Raw genomic sequence first — 24,197 nt, 5'->3', positions numbered from 1 at the left:
TTCTCTGTTTTCAACCTACCTGGTTTAGGTATCAGTACCATGTCTGTGTCGTAAAAGGAGTTTGGTAGGACTCCTTCAATCCCTATTTTTTCAAATAGTTTATTTAGCATTGGAGTTAATTTTTCTTTAAATGTTTGGTAGAATTCACATGTAAATCCATCTAGTCCTGGGGATTTTTTCTTAGGGAGTTGGTTAATAGCTTGTTCTACTTCTTTTTCTGAGATGGGACTATTTAGGATATTTACTTCTTCCTCTGTTAGTTTGGGCAAGCTATATTTTTGGAGGTATTCTTCTATTTCATTTAAATTGTCGAATTTATTGGTATAAAGTTGGGCAAAGTAACTCCTAATTATTGCTCTAATTTCCTCTTCATTAGTGGCGAGTTCTCCGTTTTCATTTTTAAGACTAACAATTTGATTTTCCTCTTTCCTTTTTTAATCAGATTTACTAAGGGTTTGTCTACTTTGTTGGTTTTTTCATAGAACCAACTCTTAGTTTTATTAATTAATTCAATAGTTTTTTTCTTTTACTTTCAATTTTATTGATCTCTCCTTTTATTTTTAGAATTTCAAGTTTAGTGTTTGACTGGGGGTTTTTAAATTTGTTCCTTTTCTAGCATTTTTAGTTGCAAGCCCAATTCATTGACCTTCTCTTTCTCTATTTTATGCAAATAGGCTTCTAGAGATATGAAATTTCCCCTTATTACCGCTTTGGCTGCATCCCATACATTTTGGTATGATGTCTCATTATTATTGTTTTCTTGGGTGAAGTTATTAATTATGTCTATGATTTGCTGTTTTACCCAACCATTCTTTAGTACGAGATTATTTAGTTTCCAATTATTTTTTGGTCTATTTTCCCCGGCTTTTTGTTGAATATAATTTTCATTGCACTGTAGTCCGAAAAGGATGCATTTACTATTTCTGCCTTACTGCATTTGAGTTTGAGGTTTTTATGTCCTAATATATGGTCAATTTTTGTATAGGTTCCATGAACTGCTGAAAAGAAAGTGTACTCCTTTCTGTCTCCATTACGTTTTCTCCAGAGATCTATCATATCTATTTTTTCTAGTATTCTATTTACCTCTTTGACTTCTTTCTTATTTATTTTGTGGTTTGATTTATCTAATTCTGAGAGTGCAAGGTTAAGATCTCCCACTATTATAGTTTTGCTGTCTGTTTCTTCTTGCAGCTCTCTTAATTTCTCTTTTAAGAATTTAGATGCTCCACCACTTGGTGCATATATGTTTAATATTGATATTGCTTCATTATCTATGCTACCCTTTAGCAGATTAGAGAGTTTTAAATATTTTATTAATGGGAGAGTATAATTGATTGGACAGGAGTCTCATCTCAAATTATCCAGTCAGACAGAGATAAAAATATACTGGGACCAAGGAATCCATATTGGTCCCAGGGCTGGAGGAGACTGTAATCTCAAAGAATACAGCAGACATCATCCAGCCTCCAGCCTCCAGCCTCCAGCAATGAATGGAGGAACCCCAACTTCTTAAATACCTTTCCTCTAAACAAAGGAAGGGGTAAGAAGTGTGGGAAAACTTCTGTCAGGATAGGGGAGGCCATAAATCCTAAAAACCCAGAGACAAGATGTCTGAATATACAGAAATAAAGATATCAGTGAGGTTATCTTGGAATATTTTAGAGGGATATTGTAAATTCTTGAAGACAGAAAAGAGTCAAGAGATCTACTCTCTTGTTTATCTTGCTAACAATTTATAAATAGTCCTTAAAGCAAATAGTCCTTAGTCTTAATGTCCCAGAGCGGGGTTTACAACTAAGGGGAATAGTCAGGGAGACTGAGATAAGGGAAACTTGTACAGGGAAACTGAGTCAGGAGAGTTAAAGAGAACTGTGGCATAACAATGAGTACATCTTTTATTGAGGAAATATAACTTTGGGGTGTGACACCATAACTGAGCAAGTCTCAGGGAAATAAAGGTAAGACAAGAATATATATGGAGAATCTAAGACTACCTTGGTTCCTAACAGGGTTTAACAAAACAATCTAAGGATGTCTGGGAAAGGTAAATTTCCCATTAAGATTATGCCAATTGATCAGTTTTGGGAAAATAATTGGATCAGAGTTGACAAAGAATGCAGGATAATAATTCCTGAAAATAAGCTAATTTCAAAGTTCTCGTGACATATATGGATCAATAAATCAATAAAAAATTTATCAAGCACCTATATGTGCTGTGCAGATACATGGAAAAGTGAAAAGGCCTGGAGTCAGGAAGATTGAGTTCAGATTGACCTTAGGCACTACTAGCTGACCATGGGTAAGAACCCCTGTTTTCTTGTGTTTTCTCATCTATAAAAATGTTGGAGAAAAAACTGGCAAATCATTCCAGTATCTTTGCCAAGAAAATCCCAAATGGGATCATGGAATGGGACATGACTGAAATGACTAAATAACAACAATAACAAATTATGTCACAGACTGGGTAGAGCTCATAATGGACTAGAGGAGAATCCAGAAAAATATATGCTAATTAAACACAACATAAATAGAAATTATCAGAGAGAAGGCACTAGAATTAAATTGGGAAAAGCTTCCTTTAGAAGATGGGATTGTACTTGAACCTACAACCGAGGGATGTCAGTAAGCAGAGTTGAGGAGGAAGAACATTCCAGGTATGGCTGGGGAGCCAGAGAGCTGAGAAAGGGAATGTCTTCTTCATGGAAGTGTCAGAAGGCCAATGCCGTTGGATTGAAGGGCACATGAGGGGGAGTAAAGAATAAGAAGACTAGAAAAGAGCTTTGAATGCCAATTAGAGCATTTTTTATTTGATCCTGGAGGTGATAGGGAGTCATTGGAGTTTATTGCAGAGGGAAGTTAAAATAATTGGACCTGCACTTGAAGAAAAATCACTTAAGTGACTGAGTGGAGAATGGTTTTAAGCTAGAAGGGACTGTAAGACTGAGCTGATCCCTTCCCTTCTTGCTTCAGGGAGTATTATCATTTTATCAGTAGTTCAGGCTTTCTCTGCTAACATACAGATATCCAGGATGTCATCAGTGAAATTGGGGAGATATTAAGAGGAAAGAATTCTGTTTTGGACATGTTTTCAAATGTTTGCTAGACATCCAGGTTGAGATATTTTAGAGGCAATTGAAAATGTAAGATTGGGGATCAATGGTGTGTATCTTATCAGATCAGATTCTGTATCTTACAATGTATCAGAATCATGGTAACCATTTTTTTTTTTTTAGGAAGAGATTAAGAGTGAGGCTCTTAAACATATATTTTACATGGTAAGAGTTACAGTTTTCTGAATGTCTTGGTGTGATTTTTTCCAAAGTTTTCCCCAAAGCTTTCATTTTTCTATCCTTAAATAAGGGGTATAAAAACTTAATCTCTACTTTACAGAGGTCCTAGAAAAGGGATGTTTAACCTTTGTGGGTGTGTTATAGATGCCTTTGGAAGATTAGTGAAATCTATACATGTTTAGTCAAAATGATTTTTTTAAATACATAAAGTAAAACACATGGGATTATGAAGAAAACTAAGGATGAACAATGATTTTTCTTTATATCTGTCTATCTACTTATTAACTACCTATCTATCAAACATCACAGATTTTCAGCTTTAAAATTCCGATTCTAGATTAAATGGAAGAATTATGATTAGCTTTTATAAATATTACTTCCTCCTTCATTACCTTGCCTTTATCTTCATGGAACATTATGCTCTTATCCTGTCAACTTATCCTGCTATGGAGGAAAATAACTTAATGTATCAATTCATTTTAAGGTGTTAGTGATGAGAGGCATATTGTGTGTTAAACTAGATCAAGAACTGGTCTTGGTGAAAGGAACATGTGGATTTAATTCCTGCCTCCAATAGTTACATACTGTCTAAATGATTTTGGGTAAGTCACTTAACTTTGCAGGGAGCCATTTACCTCCCTAAGACGTTAATTTTCAGAGCAGATATCAATTTTCATTGGTAGCATCTCACCTGGAATTCCCAATATAGATGAAATCATAGTTCTACGTTTTAAAAAAAAGTTAGAGACTCAGTAGACATTTCATTCCTTGTTTTAGCATTGGCATATTTATATTATTTTTTGTTTCAAAGATCCAGTTCTCTGAGCTTTGGAGTATATCCTCCATAGATATTAGTGTCAGCTTTTTCATTCCTTAATGCAAATATTCCACGAGTTGTTGCAGATATAAAACATGCATCCCTAGTGCCCCAACCTCTGGCAACAAGCCTCCCTGAATTTAGTTAGATTGGTGCCCAGAGAATTAGACTATATTCTATGATGATTAAAAACATCTGAAAGATGTAGTTTCTGGGTAATACAATCATTTTATTAATAAGGTGTGCAGGTTATTAACAAAAGGATGATCATTTGGCCATGTCTCTTAGATCAAAAACAATCATGGTTATGGGCTCACAGTTTAAACACCCTTCTAAGCAATGTAAGACTGCTAGTGATAGAGAAATTATCTTTACTCAGATCAACTGCAGCCTCAGAATATCTAGATAAAAAAATCTGTTTCTACCTATGCTTGAGTATAGCACAATGGTCTTCTTCATCTTAGGTTAAATTCTTTATAAGTTTCAGTGAGGTCTGACCAACATGAGAAGCATTAATAAAATCTCATTATCAGTAATGTCCTATAAGAAATTGAACTTTTTGGGGCAACTAGGTGGTGCAATGGATAGAGCACCAGACCTTAAGTCAGGAAGACTTGAGTTCAGATTTGACCTCAGACACTAAACACTTCCTAGCTATGTGACCCTGAGCAAGTCACTTAATCCCAATTGCCTCAGGGAGAAAAAAAAAAATTGAACTTTTCAAAATGAGGAAATCAGAAGACAGGGAAAGCTTCTGAATCTTCCTATAATATTAATTATTAATAATAATTTCTCTTAATTCAAAGATGTTCTTGCTTCACGAGATATTCTAAAGCTTATTTTTACCACTTGTCTATCTATTTATCTATCTATTTTTGATAATTCTTTGTCCCTCTACATCATAAAAAGAAACTGGAGGGAAGATTCAGATTGCTCAAAAACTGATACCATGTCATTTTCTTGCTTTATTTCTTGAATACGGAATACAAGAATTAAAATTTTAAAAATTATAAGAAAGATGTAGTATATTCTATCAGTCTATAAAAATATCAATGTGAAACTTTTACTTCTATAGAGCTTTACTTTTTAAAATCTATGTTAAGACAATATGTTCCTTCTTCTGATTCTCTATCAGCATCTTGTCTCTCTCATCCATGACTTCTGGTCATACTCCCTCAGTCAATGAAAGCTGCCTCCCTGAGGTTTTACAAAGAAGTAAGGTCTTCAAAAGAGAGCTAGAGTCATCTCTGATAGTCTTAATCTATATCTGGCCACTGGACCCAGATGGCTTTGGAGGGGAAGGTAAGGCAGGTGACCTTGCCCAGCTCTCCCTCACTTAAATCCAGTTCACTTGTCTGTCACAGAATCGTGGTGTCATGGTTCTTTTCCAGAATGAAGGACAAACAACAGAGAGCAAATATACATGTGCATGTATATTTATACAGAAATATATAGAGATAAATAGATAGAGCTAATATATATATATATATATATGTATATATATATATATATATATATACATATATATATATATATATAGTCTGCATTACAGGTTAAGTTGGGAAATTGGCAATCTGAATCCTCCCTCCAGTTTCTTTTTATGATGTAGAGGTACAAAGAACTATCAAAAATAGACAGATAAATAGATAGACAGACAGGTGGTAGAAATAAGCTTTAGAATATCTCCTGAAGCTATATATATATATAGTCTTCATTACAGGTTAAGTTGGGAAATTGGCAGGTGTGTGTGTGTGTGTGTGTGTGTGTGTGTGTATTAATAGCACTTTGATTAATCCCTAACCCAAATTATCTGACCAGGTTGAATAACCGGGAATTTACTATCATAGGATAGCTCAAAGCCATCAGTTCTTGTAAAATGTCTTAGTAAGGACCAAGAGGGGTGTAGAGTTTAAGTATTCATAGATTAATGTAAAAACCAATTGTATAGAAAATTGAGAGAGAAAAAAACCACATAGCTGTCAGACTGCTTCCCAGCACTGCATGGCACTTATCACATCCCGCACCAGTCTGCAAAATTGCAGATAATAAAGATTCACTGAACTGCTGCTGACACATCACCTTTACTTGGTTTTATTCATTGTTTAGGAGCATTTGCATAGAGAACTATTTTTAAAAAGCTTATCACAGAAGGAGGGGGGTTAAAAGCGAAGGTCCTCTAGCTGACCTCCTTAAACTCTCTGTAAAGAAGAGAGAGCAGATTGATATTGGCTTCAGGGGTTTCAGAATTATCCAAATGTGACATTCATCTCCTCATGGGGGTAAGCCAATCAATAGCCTTTTCAGTTCAAAGTACTGAAAATTAGGATACAGAGACTCTGCCGGGCAACATGAACCAGCTGGGAGCACACAAGCAGTAGGTATTTTTGTTAAAATGGCCGTGGTAATTCACTCATTTTTTTGTGTGTGTTCCATAATTGCAGCGTATGCCTCATAAGTCTTTGAAATGATACCATTCAGGCTATACAGGAAGAGTGCACAATAACGTCTGGCTGCTTATGACAATCTGCTTTTTAAGTGAGGTAAAGAGAGCATCAGAGACCTAATAATGAGTTTTAGACCCAAGGCAATTGGATTGAGGAAGTTAACAGGGGAAAAAGGCTTTTGTCAGGAAACCCATTTTAAAAACTTAACAATGGTCACTCTACACAGATTGGAAAGTTCAGTGTGGGAAAAGAGAGGAGGAAGATAAAAAAGATAAAAACCCCATAGTCTATCAATCTGATAATAGCAGGTAAAAATTTCATCTAAAAAAGAAAAGCCTAGTCTAGTTAAAAAGTGTTGCTTTCATGATAATAATAACAGTAGCAGCTAGCATTTATATAACGCCTCTTTGTGCCAGGCACTGTGCCAAACATTTAATAAATATATCCTTTGATCCTCACAACAATCCTGGAAGGTAAGTGCTAACAAGAGGTAAGAATAAACAAGAGTTTGTTAGTATTGGTGAGGTTTTTACTGTATTTCCCCTTTCCTTGACTTGATAAAGGTATTTTCAAAACCTCATTATCACTGTTTCTTGAACATGGTAATATAACTTGACAAAGGTCTTTACTTTTAAAAATAAAAGAATTTTTAAAAAAAGTATTTTGTATATTTTGTTCTTACAATTCTAATATGGGAATTAAAAAAACATTTGGGAACAAGAAATTACATATCAAATTCACCAATCACTTACTGTAGGCACTGTGTTTGGCACTATATAAAATTGAGAATGGAGACAAGCAGGTACAATGAAATCATAAATTTTTTTGCAGAGATTGAGAACTCTGTGTGAGAATCAACTCATTCATTTATCAAATATTTATTGGGTCTATTTTGTTTAAGGCTATGCACAATAGTAATGTCAGCATTATTTTGAGGATATGACAATCTTCTTTATGCAAAATGTGAAGTAAGCAAAATTATGTTTGCTTCTAAATACTTTAGGGGTACCTCTTTGCACTCAAAGCTTATACTGTCCCCTTACTGTAGAGAGTTGTTCCCAGACTAGATTGAAAGTCATAGAATCAGAATCATTTTATCATAGAACGACTGCACTATAAAGGATCTCAGAGTCCATCTAGTTCAGCCTTAATCCAAACAAAAATCTCCTCCATATAAATACCTGACATGGGTTATGAAGCATTTGCTTGAATTACTCAGTGAAGGAAAATGATTAAGTCTTGAAGAATTCTTTAAGAAGGGAGGGAGGGAGAGAGGGAAGGAGAGAGAGAGAGAGAGAAAGAGAGAGAGAGAGAGAGAGAGAGAGAGAGAGAGAGAGAGAGAGAGAGACAGAGAGAGAGAGAGAGAGACAGAGACACAGAAAGAAACAGAGAGAGGGAAAAAGACAAAGGCAGAAACAGAAACAAAGACAGACACAGGGACACAAAGATAGAGACAGAGATAGAAAGAGACAAATAATATTATTTTATTTTTTTCCAATTAAAGGTAAAAATTTTCAATATTCATTTTTGTAAGATTTTGAGTTCCAAATTTTTTCTACTTCCCTCCTCCTCTCCAAGACAATAAGAAGTCTGATAAAGGTTATATATGTACAATCATGTGAAACATGAGAGAGATTAGTAAAAGTTATTTTAAAAACTGTGCTTTCAAATAAGAAGAGGAGGGAGAGAAGAATGGTACATATGTAGCAAAGGGCAAATAACAAGAAGATGATAGGATAGATCTAAGAAAGCATGATCATGTTAGTTTGTGGTAGGGTAATTATAGGGAGCTCTTTGATTTTGCCCTTACAAATTCATCAATCAGGAATATTCATTCCCAGGATGGAAGTTCTAAAAATGAACAGATTAAACCCCCTAGTGCATGGTCTCTGATGCCTGGGAATGAACTTTCTGCAAAAAGATTGATTCTATTTCAAAGTAGAAAATTCGAATTAAGTAGAAAAACCCTGGCTAAATACCATTTCTTTCCTTTCCCCCCCACTTTTTTTTAAACTGTTCTATCAATGACTAGATTGAGAGCATAGAGGACAAATGAGCTCAGCAGTGTAGGGATTATTATAAAATTGATTAGTCTTGACAGAGAAGTGACTGAGCAGAAAAAGTTTTCTGTAATTTCAGCCAGGTGGTCATAGGAAATTAATATGTAGATATTGAAAATAAAAGGTACCTCCTAATATTTAGTCTGGTACAAAGAGTGGCAGGGTAAAAAATAATTATGATTAGGAACAAGAGAATGGGGTAGATGTGCTTCTTTATCAACCTGACCTTAGAGAAGATTCAATGGCAGTGTATATTGTACCCAAAAATGATCTGTCAAACATCTGAGGAAGAATTTAGCATAAGGAGATGCGTTGAAAAGTTTTGTTGTTGTGGTTGTTGTTACCCTTTTGGTAACAAGGATTTTGCAAAGAAAGAGAGAAAATAATTTGGTTTACTTGGGAGAAAAAGCTACATAAAGTCAAGGTCATGTTATAGCATCATTATTGGCATTGCTATTTATAATTTAGTTTATGGCACAGATAAATCTATTCATATCTATTTATAAAAACAGAGGGTCCATTTTATACACACACACACATATGTATACACACACACACACACACACACACACACAAAACCTGATTTTTAATAGATACTTCCTTTGAATGAGTGGAAAGAGCTTAGAACTTAGCTCAGATATGTATCTCCTTAAGCAAATCACTTGCCCTCTCTGAGCCTCCATTAATTTTTCTTTACAATGAGAAACCCCTGCTTAGAGAAAAGAACTATGATTTTTTAGAGGCTTCTGAAATTAATATTTTGCATTATTCTTGCATTTTCCAGGAATTTTTCAAAATTTTTCAAGGATTAGTCTTTGAATGGAAGACCCTATTCAGAGACAACTTATTTCAAAAAGCATTTCCTAGTCTCCTATGTGCTGCGGAGTGACAAATATAAACAAGACCTCCTGAGTGGGTGAGAGTCATGGTTCAGGAGAATGGTTTAGAGTTTAATTCAAAGAGATTTTCTTATAGTCACAAAAGAGTTTATTTACACCATAGCTGACAGACTAGTTTCTAAAAGAGTCTAGCAATTAGAAGAAATTTTGGAGAGTTTTATATTCTGAAAGTTTGAGTCTTAGCTAGCAAGCTAATAGTGTACAAGGTTGCATGTTGAAAAAAGGAGAGATAAGGAAGATTATAATTTAGAGGAGACAAATAAGAGCTTTTACAAAAAGACAAATAAAAAGTCAGGATGGGGATTCTACAGGGGATAAATAAGGAATAACAGATAAGAGGATTTATTGTTCCCCATTTCTTAGCTAGATATGTAATTTTTATTGTTCCATATTCATCAGGTAGACATGTAGTTTAGAGTAAACTATGGGCTGTGACCCATCACTACTCTCAAAAACTTATAATGGAGGGAAATAATAAATACACAGATAAATACATAATATATATACACACACATATACACACATACAAAGTAAATACAGAATTGGAGATTGAGGTGGCAGTATATGCTAAAAATTGGGAGAGGAAAATCAGAACCTGTTGCTCCTCAGGTTTGGTTTAGCACCTGAGTTTTCCTTTGAAAGAAGCTATAGTGTATATGTTGTGGCAGAGAGAGGCAAAAGAATTGCAGGCATGGTGGACAGAGTGTGTGTAGTCAGAGAGTTGGAAGGACTCTCATGGAGAGAGAACAAGATGTCCCATTGGGCAAAAACAGAGAGTTCAATAGAATTAATATGGACTCAAGTAATATTGTGAAAGACTTGAGGAGTTTTCATTCTTACTCACAGATGGAAAGGAATAGTATATGGATAGTGATATAGCAAATGAGAAAGAATCTTCCGAGAGCTAGGAAGTGACTCTGTAGAGCAGACTTCTGCCTCGCCAAAGAAAATAACACTTTGAAGACATTTACTAATTAAAAATACTGTTTTTTCAGTATCTCTTGAAGGTGATGAATCTAATTTTAAAAAGTTTTTTTTTTTCAGAACCACCCCATGAATTTCCAAAGGTCATAGAAATAAGCAAAAAAGAGAGGAAAAGGACAACAAGCTTAGTTCTCCTAAATAGTCAGAGAAGAAGCAACCAGAGCTATGAGAGAAATTACAGACTCCACTAATGCATTTTTAAAAAGATGTTCAGGGGATGATAAGTGTGTGACAAGTTCTTCCATTATGAATATGTTCTAGAACAGTAAACATATTTTATGAGGTGGCTTGGTGGAGTCAGGGAAGTAAAAGAGAAAATATGAGAAACATTGATTTCAAGTGTTCACTGTGTTCAGGTTTAGAAACATGATTTTGCATGTTTCATTTCTGGCTGTTTTTGCATCAGAAATATTTTCAGAATCACAGAATCTCAGAGGCCATCAAATCCAAAACATACTTAGAGAAGAATGCTCTCTATAACATACAGTAGGTCAGAAGTTGTCATCTAGCTTTAACTTGAACCCCCGAATGAGAAGGAACTTGCTGTTTTGGAAACAGTCCATTGTACTGTTAGGTGGCTCTAATTTTTAGGAATTTTCCTAATTTTAAACTTAAATTTGCTCCTCTGTGATGTCTATTCATTGCTCTGACTCACACCTCTTGAGGCCAGGGAGAATCAAACTAAGGTCTTTTCCAAATTATATTCTTCCAAATATCTGAAGACAGCTTTCATGTGTACCTAACTCTTTTCTCTGGGTTAAACATCCTTATTCTCTGGGTAAAACATCCTTATTTCAGTCAATGAATCTTCAAATGTGAGAACTCAAGGCACTTTAGATTACTTTAGTTGCCCTTCTGTAGACATTTTTTATAGCTTAATCATGGCTACTGTCAAAGTGAACACAATATTTCAGATGTAACTCTATCAGGGCAAAACTGAGGAAGACTATTTCTACCTTATTTCAGGATATCAGTGAAATGTTTATAAACTTTGATGATAAAAAACCATGTCCTTCCAGTAAATGCTTAATAAATAAATTTCATATTTATCCAGTCATGACTCTTAAATTGATATATCAATGTTCTGTACAACATTTCTACTGAACTCTGCATTTGCAATTGCTTGTTGTACATTTCTACTCAAATATTCTATCAAAATCACAATATCAACATGTTAAAAACTTAAGTGCAGTATAGGAATTTCTTCAAAAATCTCTCTCTCCTCAAACCTCCCTGTTTGATGAAAGTTCTACTATACTTTCAGTCTCCTAGATTAGCAACCATGGAGAAATTTTTGATTCTTCTTCTCCCTCTATCATTTCTAAAATAGTGTAAATTCCACCTTCATATTTCTCATATCCATTCCCTTCAGGCCACTAATATAGTTACTACTTTAATTTAGACCTTAATCATCTCTTATATAGAAAATCTCTTATATAGAAAATTATATAGAAAACTACTCTAATTTAGACCTTAATCATCTCTTATGTAGAAAATTTATTTCAAATTGGTCTCCCTGCTTCCAATCCCTCTCTTTTCCTTAGCATTCTTTGCATAGCTGCTAAATCAATATCTTTTAGACACAAATGGAACATTGTCATACCCTCAAAAATCTTCAATGGCTTCTTCTTGCATCTAGGACATAAAAATCACAATTATGTCTAACATTTAAAGATGCTTGTCCCCCTAAAATTGTTCTAAGTACTTTTTTATTCTTATTTAATAATATCATCCACACATAGTCTATTTTCCAGCTATGCCTCTACTAACTCTTTGTTGAATCTGACATGCATTTACTCTCTCCTCTCCATACCCTTGAGTTTTCAGAATTGGAAGAGACCCCAGAAGCCATTTAATCCAGTCCATAACTGGAAAAGGGTCCCTTTTGCAACATATCTAAAAAGTGGTCACTGAGTTTTGATTTTAAGACTTCTAGTGAGATTCTTGCTAAATGTCCTCAAAGCAGGGTTTTAAAGCAAAATCTATTTTGAGGATAGCTTTAACAATCAGAAATCCTGGTTTTTTTTCAAGCCTAAATTTGCTTCTCTGAAATTCCAAACCATTGCTCCAACTGATGGGATCTTTACAGATTTATGTTATATAATCTTGATTGGGCCCTCACTAGTGTAAAAGAATCCTTTTATCTTGCCTAAGTAACTTATTATTCCATCTACCATTGTGACTCTTCAAAACCTTTTCATCTCTCTTCACACTCTTCATGATTGACTCTCCCTCCACACTGTCATCTGAAAACTTCACATAATTTATTTTAAAAAGTAGGGCCATTTAAAGAGAGTTTTCTCTTCTCCCTTGTTCCTCATCTCATATTATCCTAATGCCTCCTGCTATGATTTCCTCCTTCCCTCTTGTCTCACAGGAAGAGTTGGTCCTTCTTCTAATTTTTTCCTCCTCAATAGTATTTTATTTTTCCAATTACATGCAAAGATAATTTTTATAATCATTTTTGTAAGATTTTTAATTCCAATTTTTTTCTTCATCTTCCTTACCTCGCCCCCTATTCAAGACAACAAGAAAGCTGGTATAGATTATATATGTGTAATCATTTTAAATTAAATCAATATTACTCATGTTGTGAAAGAAAAAACAAACCAGAAAGAAAAAATAAATAAAAAGGGTGACAATACAATGCTTCAATCCATATTCTGTATCCATAATTTTCTCTCTGAATGCCATTGGCATTTTTCCATCCCATGTCTATTGGAATTTCTTAGATCACTGTATTGATGAGAAGGGCTAAGTCTATCATAATTGATCATCACATAATCCCACTCTTACTATGTTCAATATTTTCCTGCTTCTTCTTACTTCACTCAGAATCAATTCATTTAAGTCTTTTCAGGATTTTTTGAAATAAGTCTTATTATTTTTATAAGACAGTAATATTCCATAACATTCATAAACCATAACTTATTCAACCATTCCCCAGTTGATGGGTATCACTTCAATTTCCAGCAGAATTGCTGTTTTAAATATTTTTGTACATATGGGTGCCCTTCCTCTAACAAAGAAAAATATAAATAACTCCAATGTAACCTATTCTCTCCAGCAGACTTCTCCCACAACTACCCTTTTATTCATCTTCAATTTTTTTTTTGTTTGTTTTGTCTACTGGCTTCTTTCCTACTGTCTACAAAAATGTCCATTTCTCACTATTCTCAGAAAACCCTTCCCTTAATCAGCCTATCTGCACTTGTTATTCTTTCCATATCTCTCCTCACTTTTCTGATTAATTTCATGAAAAGATTTTTCTTTTGTTCTCAGTCTCTTTTTAACTCTACACTTTGGCTTCTGATATCATTCAGCTGAAACTGCTTTCTCCAAAATTACTGATGAAATTTTCTCCTTTACCTTTCTCACAGGGCTTCTAGAAATCTTAGCAAATATGAGAAATCTTTTTTGATATCAAATAATGATAGTCCAGTCTACCTATTGATTATTTCAAATTTATTCTTGTCTCTACTTTGCTTTGCATATTTTCTCCTGCATTAGACTGTAAGTTCTTTGAGAGTAGACACTGTCTTTTGTGTTTTTATTTTATTTTGTTTTATTTTGTTTAATTTATCCTCTATCTCTTAGCCCATTGCCTAGAATATAGAAGGTTCTTTTTTTAAAAATTTTTATTTAATAATTACTTTATATTGACACTCGTTTCTGTTCCGATTTTTTTTCCCTCCCTCCCTCCACCCCCTCCCCTAGATGGCAAGCAGTCCTTTATATATTGGATATGTTGCAGTATATCCTAGATACAATATATGTTTGCAGAACCGAACAGTTCTCTTGTTGCATAGGGAAAATTGGATTCAGAAGGTATAAATAACCCGGGAAGAAAAACAAAAATGCAGATAGTTCACATTCGTTTCCCAGTGTTCTTTCTTTGGGTGTAGCTGCTTTTGTCCATCGTTTATCAATTGAAACTCAGGTCTCTTTGTCAAAGAAATCCACTTCCATCAAAATATGTCCTCATACAATATCGTTGTCGAAGTGTATAATGATCTCCTGGTTCTGCTCATTTCACTTAGCATCAGTTCATGTAAGTCTCACCAGTCCTCTCTGTATTCATCCTGCTGATCATTTCTTACAGAACAATAATATTCCATAACATTCATATACCACAATTTACCCAGCCATTCTCCAATTGATGGGCATCCATTCATTTTCCAGTTTCTAGCCACTACAAACAGGGCTGCTACAAACATTTTGGCACATACAGGTCCCTTTCCCTTCTTTAGTATTTCTTTGGGATATAAGCCCAATAGAAACACTGCTGGATCAAAGGGTATGCACAATTTGATAATTTTTTGGGCATAATTCCAGATTGCTCTCCAGAATGGTTGGATTTGTTCACAGCTCCACCAACAATGCATTAGTGTCCCAGTTTTCCCGCATCCCCTCCAACATTCATCATTATTTTTTCCTGTCATCTTAGCCAATCTGACAGGTGTGTAGTGGTATCTCAGAGTTGTCTTAATTTGCATTTCTCTGATCAATAATGATTTGGAACACTCTTTCATATGAGTGGTAATAGTTTCAATTTCATCCTCTGAAAATTGTCTATTCATATCCTTTGACCATTTATCAATTGGAGAATGGCTTGATTTCTTATAAATTTGAGTCAGTTCTCTATATATTTTGGAAATGAGGCCTTTATCAGAACCTTTAACTGTGAAGATGTTTTCCCAGTTTGTTGCTTCCCTTCTAATCTTGTTTACATTAGTTTTATTTGTACAAAGGCTTTTTAATTTGATGTAATCAAAATTTTCTATTTTGTGATCAGTAATGGTCTCTAGTTCATCTTTGGTCACAAATTTCTTTCTCCTCCACAAGTCTGAGAGATAAACTATTCTATGTTCCTCTAATTTATTTATAATCTCATTCTTTATGCCTAGGTCATGGACCCATTTTGATCTTATCTTGGTATATGGTGTTAAGTGTGGGTCCATGCCTAATTTCTGCCATACTAATTTCCAATTATCCCAGCAGTTTTTATCAAATAATGAATTCTTTTCTCAGAAGTTAGGGGCTTTGGGTTTGTCAAACACTAGATTGCTATAGTTGACTATTCTGTCTTGTGAACCAAGCCTTTTCCACTGATCCACTAATCTATTTCTTAGCCAATACCAAATGGTTTTGGTGACTGCTGCTTTATAATATAATTTTAGATCAGGTACAGCTAGGCCACCTTCATTTGATTTTTTTTTTCATTAATTTCCTTGAGATTCTCGACTTTTTATTGTTCCATATGAATTTTGTTGTTATTTTTTCTAGATCATTAAATTATTTTCTTGGAAGTCTGATTGGTATAGCACTAAATAAATAGATTAGTTTAGGGAGTATTGTCATCTTTATTATGTTTGGTCGGCCGATCCAAGAGCACTTAATATTTTTCCAATTATTTAAGTCTGACTTTATTTGTGTGGAAACTTTTTTATAATTTTGCTCATATAATTCCTGACTTTCCTTTGGTAAATAGATTCCCAAATATTTTATGGTATCAACAGTTATTCTGAATGGGATTTCTCTTTGTATCTCTTGCTGTTGGGTTTTGTTGGTGATGTATAAAAATGCTGAGGATTTATGGGGATTTATTTTGTATCCTGCTACTTTGCTAAAATTATGAATTATTTCTAATAGCTTTTTAGTAGAATCTCTGGGGTTCTCTAGGTATACCATCATATCATCTGCAAAGAGTGATAGTTTGGTTTCCTCATTGCCTACTCTAATTCCTTTAATCTCTTTCTCAACTCTTATTGCAGAGGCTAGTGTTTCTAAGACAATATTGAATAATAATGGTGATAGTGGGCAACCTTGCTTCACTCCAGATCTTACTGGGAAAGGTTCCAGTTTTCCCCCATTGCATATGATGCTTACTGATGGTTTTAAATATATGCTCCTGACTATTTTAAGGAAAAGTCCATTTATTCCTATGCTCTCAAGTGTTTTTATTAGGAATGGATGTTGGATTTTATCAAATGCTTTTTCTGCATCTATTGAGATGATCATATGGTTTTTGTTTGTTTGGTTATTGATATAGTCAATTATGCTAATAGTTTTCCTAATATTGAACCAGCCCTGCATTCCTGGTATAAATCCTACTTGGTCATAGTGTATTATCCTGGTGACGATTTTCTGTAATCTTTTTGCTAATATTTTATTTAAGATTTTAGCATCAATATTCATTAGGGAGATTGGTCTATAATTTTCTTTCTCTGTTTTCAGCCTCCCTGGTTTAGGTATCAGTACCATGTCTGTGTCATAAAAGGAGTTTGGTAGGACTCCTTCAATCCCTATTTTTTCAAATAGTTTATATAACATTGGAGTTAATTGTTCTTTAAATGTTTGGTAGAATTCACATGTAAATCCATCTGGTCCTGGGGATTTTTTCTTAGGGAGTTGATTGATAGTTTGTTCTATTTCTTTTTCTGAGATGGGACTGTTTAGGATATTTACTTCTTCCTCTGTTAGTTTGGGCAAGCTAAATTTTTGGAGGTATTTTTCTATTTCATTTAAGTTGTCGAATTTATTGGCATAAAGTTGGGCAAAGTAACTCCTAATTATTGCTCTAATTTCCTCTTCATTAGTGGCGAGTTCTCCCTTTTCATTTTTAAGACTAACAATTTGATTTTCCTCTTTCCTTTTTTTAATAGATTTACTAAGGGTTTGTCTATTTTGTTGGTTTTTTCATAGAACCAACTCTTAGTTTTATTAATTAATTCAATAGTTTTTTTTTACTTTCAATTTTATTGATCTCTCCTTTTATTTTTAGAATTTCAAGTTTAGTGTTTGACTGGGGGTATTTAATTTGTTCCTTTTCTAGCATTTTTAGTTGCAAACCCAATTCATTGACCTTCTCTTTCTCTATTTTATACAAATAGGCCTCTAGAGATATGAAATTTCCCCTTATTACCGCTTTGGCTGCATCCCATACATTTTGGTATGATGTCTCATTATTATCATTTTCTTGGGTGAAGTTATTAATTATGTCTATGATTTGCTGTTTCACCCAATCATTCGTTAGTATGAGATTATTTAATTTCCAATTATTTTTTGGTCTACTTCCCCCTGTGTTTTTGTTGAATGTAATTTTCATTGCATCGTGGTCTGAAAAGGATGCATTTACTATTTCTGCCTTACTGCATTTGAGTTTGAGGTTTTTATGTCCTAATATATGGTCAATTTTTGTGTAGGTTCCATGAACTGCTGAAAAGAAAGTGTATTCCTTTCTGTCTCCATTACATTTTCTCCAGAGATCTATCATATCTAACTTTTCTAATATTCTATTTACCTCTTTGACTTCTTTCTTATTTATTTTGTGGTTTGATTTATTTAATTCTGAGAGTGCAAGGTTAAGATCTCCCACTATTATAGTTTTACTGTCTATTTCTTCTTGCATCTCTCTTAATTTCTCTTTTAAGAATTTAGATGCTACACCACTTGGTGCATATATGTTTAATATAGATAGTGCTTCATTATCCATGCTACCCTTTAGCAAGATATAGTGCCCTTCCTTATCTCTTTTAATTAGATCAATTTTTGCTTTAGCTTGATCTGAGATCAGGATGGCTACCCCTGCTTTTTTGACTTCACCTGAAGCATAGTAGATTTTGCTCCAACCTTTTACCTTTAACCTGCATGTATCTCCCCGCTTCAGGTGTGTTTCCTGTAAACAACATATTGTAGGATTCTGGCTTTTAATCCATTCTGCTACCCGCTTCCTCTTTATGGGGGAGTTTACCCCATTCACATTTATGGTTAGAATGACCAATTCTGTATTACTTGCCATCTTGTTAACCCCGGTTTACGCTTTTCTCCCTTCTTTCCCCTTTCCCCCCTTCCCAGTATTAAGCTTATGAGCACCACTTGCTTCTCACAGCTCTCCATTTTTAGTATCCCTCCCCCCGCCTTAGAGTTCCTCCCCCTATCTTACCCCTTTCCCTCCCAGTTACCGTATTCCCTTCCCCTTAGCTTATTCCTTCCCTTTTCACTTTTCCCTTCTCACTTTTCAGTGAGGTGGGAGAAGTTTCACCATAGATTGAATATGTCTTAAGATTTTTCACTTAAAGCCAATTCTGAAGGCAGTAAGATACCCACTATATTCATCCCCCTCCATTCTTTCTCTCAGATATAATAGGTTTCCTATGCCTCTTCATGAGATGTAGTACCCCCACTTTACCCTTTTACTGGTACAATGTCCTTTCCACATCAATTTCTAGAACAAGGTATACATGTATTCTTTATACATCTATATAGTCAAAATATAGTTCCCAAGATTAATCTTTACCTTTTTAGATTTCTCTTGAGTTCTATATTTGTAGATCAAACTTTTTGTTAAGTTCTGGCTTTTTCATCAGAAATAGATGAAATTCGCTTACTTCATTGAATGTCCATCTTCTTCCCTGGAAAAAGATGCTCATTCTCGCTGGTAAGTTATTTTTGGTTGCATACCAAGTTCCTTAGCCTTTCAGAATATCATATTCCAGGCCCTTCGATCTTTTAATGTGGATGCTGCCAGATCCTGGGTGATCCTTATTGTGGCTCCTTGATACTTGAATTGGGTTTTTCTAGCCGCTTGCAATATTTTTTCCTTTGTCTGAAGGTTCTGGCATTTGGCCACTATATTCCTTGGTGTTTTGATTTTAGGATCCCTTTCAGTGGGTGTTCGATGAATCCTTTCAATGTTTATTTTTTCCTCTGTTCCTATGACTTCTGGGCAGTTCTCTTTGATAATTTCCTGGAAAATAGTGTCCAGGCTCTTTTTTTCATCATGTTTTTCTGGAAGTCCAATGATTCTCAGATTGTCTCTCCTGGATCTGTTTTCCAGGTCTGTTGTCTTCCCCAGAAGGTATTTTACATTCTTTTCCATTGTTTGATTTTTTTTGGATTTGCTTGACTGATTCTTCTTGTCTCCTCGAGTCATTCAATTCCACTTGTTCAATTCTGATTTTCAGTGAAGTATTTTCTTCACTCACTTTTTAAAAATCTTTTTGTAATTGTCCCATTGAGTTCTTTTGTTCTGTGGAATTTTTTTCCATTTCGCCAATTTTGTTTTCCAGTTCACCAATCCTATTTTTCAAGGATTTTACTTCTTTATCCACCCTCTCTTTAACTGACTTCTGCAGGCTCTTTTGCCAAGCCTCCCTCTCCTTTTCATAAGCTTCCCTCTCCTTTTGCCAAGCCTCACTCTGCTTTCCCCATTTTTCTTCTAGCTCCCTTGTGAGAGCCTTTTTAATCAGTTCTATGAGGTTCATCTGTGCTGAGGAAAAGATGATCTCCTCCTTTGGGGATTCACCTGGGGACTGTCTGTTTTTAGTCTCCTCAGGATTTAGAGTCTGCTCTCTATCTGTATAGAAGCTGTCAAGGGTTAAAGTCCTCTTCAGTTTCTAGCTCATTCTGTCTAATAATCAAAGACAAATTAGCAAAGAAATACAGAAAAAACTGGAGTCTTTCTTTGGGGAAGGGGCTGGGTGTGTTACCGAGCTTCCTCTACAGACTGCAGGGGGCAGCAGTGAGGCACTAGCAGGACTGTGTTGCGCCTGCACTCTGAGATCCCAGAGCGTGCTGAGTCACTGTGGGGGGGGAAAGGGGGAGTGGCCAGGTCCCGAGAGACTCCAGCTGTTTGGGGTTGTATTCTTCAGCCCCGGTGTTGTTAGCTTCTCTGCTGGGCTGCTGACTTGCTGCCGGAGCAAAGTATCCAAACCTGTAGTGAAGCTCTCCCCGCAGAGACGGCTGCGATCACTCCCCACCCCCTCTCCAGTCTGCTCCCGTGCTCTCACTGCCACTGCCCCCCGCCTGCACCCGATCTAAAACCGTCCCAGCCCTCCAGTAAAGACAGACCTTTCTTGGCGAATCTCAAGGATGGCTTCTCTTGGTAACTATTTGTGGGTTTTTTTTTTTCAGTCAAGCATTAATTCAGAGGCTTGTAATGAAATGGATAGTGAGAGAAAGCGTGGAGGTTATGCAGCTGTGTGCCTCTTCTCCGCCATCTTAACCAGAAGTCCCTAGAAGGTTCTTAACAAATGCATACTAATTGACTGGTGCAGTTCATTGGACTAAGAAAAATAATTATGGTTAATTGAAGTTCCTGTCACTGATATAGTATGATGCTGTGATACATTTTCCAAATTGCTCATCTATTTCTTCTTATTCTCCAGCTGATGTAATATACTTTAATAACTTCATTTATGTTAGTGCTTCTTTTGATCTTAACCCAAGTTCTCCACCATGCTTCTCTCTCTGATGTCTAGAATTCCTCATCTCAATATTTCTTTTTATTATACAATGATATTTTACTTCTTCTTTTAATTATCCCATTTATTTTGATTAAGATATACTATTCTAGAACCAAATTCTAATGATTGTCATCTTACTAAATCTCAGAGAAACCCATACTGTCAAATTTTCAACTAGGATCATTCTTTTTATTTATTTTATTTGTTAGATCCACTTCCTAAATTTATTTATATTTTGACTCATGAGGACATTAAAAGCATACCTGTTCCTTTCTTGATTTTTTGGGTACTTTCTGAGTCTTTTCCATATTATTCTTTTTTCTAAAATGTACCCCTTCTCCATGGTATCTAGTTTGGACAGTATACACAGGTAATTTTCTTCCTTTTCCCTTTTCTTTTTCAAGTTCTATTGATTGTATTTACTAGACTCCAGGCAAATAAATCCTGTGTTACAAAATTTTAATAATTGAAGGCAATAAGCATACTCTCCAAAGTAGCCATCCCCAATTTCCTTCAAGGTTAAGTTCAGGTGTCCTTTAGAAGTGATCTTTCTGAACCCACCAGTTATTAATGACCTGTTCTTGAAATCACTTTTTATGTATTTTTATGTTTATATGTGATTGTGGATGAGGATGGGAGGTAGTTGACTAAGAGAAAAATAATTTATTCTATCTATACCTCAGACTGCTTGATCTCTTCCATCTCTTACTCCTAAGGACATACATCATCATACATCATCATAATGAATAATATATATTTTTTGTTTCAATTTCACAAATTCTGTTTTTCAAGGAGTTGTTTTCTTTCTTTTTTTATTATAGCTTTTTTATTTACAAGATATATGCATGGGTATTTTTCAACCTTGATGCTTACAAAGCCTCCTGTTCCAATTTTTCCTCTCCTTCCCCCACCCCTTTCCCCAGATGGCAGATAGACCAATATATGTTAAATGTTACAGGATATGTTAAATACAATATATGTATACATATACATACAGTTATTTTGCTGCACAAAAAGAATCCATCTTTGAAATAATGAAAATCAACCTGAGAAGGAAATAAAAAATGCAAGCAGACAAAAACAGAGGGATTGGAAATGCTATGTCACTTATTTTCCAGAGTTCTTTTGCTGGGTATAGTTGGTTCTCTTCATTATTGAACAAATGGAACTGATGTGGTTCATCTCATTGTTGAAGAGAGCCATGCCCATCAGAATTGATCATTATATGGTATAATTGTTGAAGTATATAATCATCTCCTGGTCCTGCTCATTTCACTCAGCATCAGTTCATGTAAGTCTCTCCAGGCTTTTCTGAAATCATCCTGTTGGTCATTTCTTACAGAACAATAATATTCCATAACATTAATGTACCACAATTTATTCAGCCACTCTCCAATTGATGGGTATCCATTCAATTTCTAGTTTCTAGCCACTACAAAGAGGGCTGCCACAAACATTCTTGCAGATACAGGTCCCTTTCCCTTCTTTAAGATCTCTTTGGGATATAAGCTCAGTAGTAACACTGCTGGATCAAAGGGTATATACAGTTTGATATCTTTTTGAGCAAAGTTCCAAATTGCTCTCCAGAATGACTGGATGTATTCACAATTCCACTAACAATGTATCAGTGTCCCAGTTTTCCCATATCCCCTCCAACATTCAGGATTATCTTTTCCTGTCATCCTAGCCAATATAAAAGGTGTATAATGGTATCTCAGAGTTGTCTCAATTTGCATTTCTCTGATTAATAATGACTTGGAGTATCTTTTCATATGATTAGAAATAGTTTCAATTTCTTCATCTGAAAATTGTCTGTTCATATGCTTTGACCATTTATCAATTGGACAATGGCTTGATTCTTATAAATTAGAGTCAATTCTCTATATATTTTGGAAATGAGGCCTTTATGAAAACTTACAAGTCAGAGTCAAAAAGCCTTCATCAAAACTTATAAGTTAGAGTTAATTTTCTAGATATTTTGGAAATGAGACCTTTATGAAAACCTTTGAATGTAAAAAAAATGTCTTCCCAATTTATTGTTTTCTTTTTAATCTTGTCTGCATTAGTTTTGTTTGTACAAAATCTTTTCAATTTGACATAATCAAAATTTTCTATTTTGTGATCAATAAGGATCTTTAGTTCTTCTTTGGTCACAAATTCCTTCCTCCTCCACAGGTCTGAGATGTAAACTATTCTATGTTCTTCTAATTTATTTATTATCTCCTTCTGTATGCCTAGATCATGAAACCATTTTGACTGCATCTTGGTGTACAGTGTTAAGTGTGGGTCAATGCCTAGTTTCTGCCATACTAATTTCCAATTTTCCCAGCAATTTTTGTCAAACAGTGAATTCTGATCCCAAAAGCTGGGGCCTTTGGGTTTGTCAAACACTAGATTATTAAAGTTATTGACTATTTTGTCTTGTGAATTTAACCCATTCCACTGATCAACTAGTCTATTTCTTAGCCAGTACCAAATGGTTTTGGTGATCGTTGCTTTATAATATAGTTTTAGATCTGGTGCAGCTAGGCCATCTTCATTTGATTTTTTTTTCCTTAGTTCCCTTAAAAGTCTTGACCTTTTGTTCTTCCATATGAATTTTGTTGGTATTTTTTCTAGATCATTAAAATAGTATTTTGGGAGTCTGATTGGTATAGAACTAAATAAATAGATTACTTAAGGTAGTATTGCCATCCTTATTATATTTGCTCAGCCTATCCAAGAGCATTTACTATTTTTCCAGTTGGTTAGATCTGACTTTATTTGTGTGGAAAAGTGTTTTGTAGTTTTGCTTATATGGTTCCTGCCTTTCCCTTGGCAGATTGATTCCCAATTATTTTATACTATTGGCAGTTACTTTAAATGAAATTTCTCTTTGTAACTCTGTTGGATTTTGTTAGTGACATATAAGAATACTGATGATTCATGTGAGTTTATTTTGTATCCTGCAACTTTGCTAAAGTTGTGGATTATTTCTAATAGCTTTTTAGTAGAATCTCTGGGGTTCTCTAATTATACCATCATATCATCTGCAAAGAGATTTGGTTTCCTCATTACCTACTCTAATACCTTTAATCTCTTTCTCAACTCTTATTACCGAAGCGAGCATTTCTAATACAATATTGAATAATAATGGTGATAGTGAGCAACCTTGCTCCACTCCTGATCTTATTGGGAATAGCTCAAGTTTATCCCCAATTCATATGATGCTTATTGATAATTTTAAATAGATGCTACTGATTATTTTAAGGAAAAGCCCATTTATTCCTATACTCTCAAGTGTTTTTAATAGGAATGGATGTTGGATTTTGTCAAATGCTTTTTCTTCATCTATTGAAATGATCAATTGGTTTTTGTTAATTTGGTTATTGATATAGTCAATTATGCTAATAGTTTCCTAATATTGAACCAGCCCTGCATTCCTGCTATAAATCCTACTTGGTCATAGTGTATTAT

Source organism: Antechinus flavipes, chromosome 2, assembly GCF_016432865.1.
Source record: "Antechinus flavipes isolate AdamAnt ecotype Samford, QLD, Australia chromosome 2, AdamAnt_v2, whole genome shotgun sequence".
NCBI lineage: Eukaryota > Metazoa > Chordata > Mammalia > Dasyuromorphia > Dasyuridae > Antechinus > Antechinus flavipes.
Note: the sequence above shows the minus strand (reverse complement) of the source record.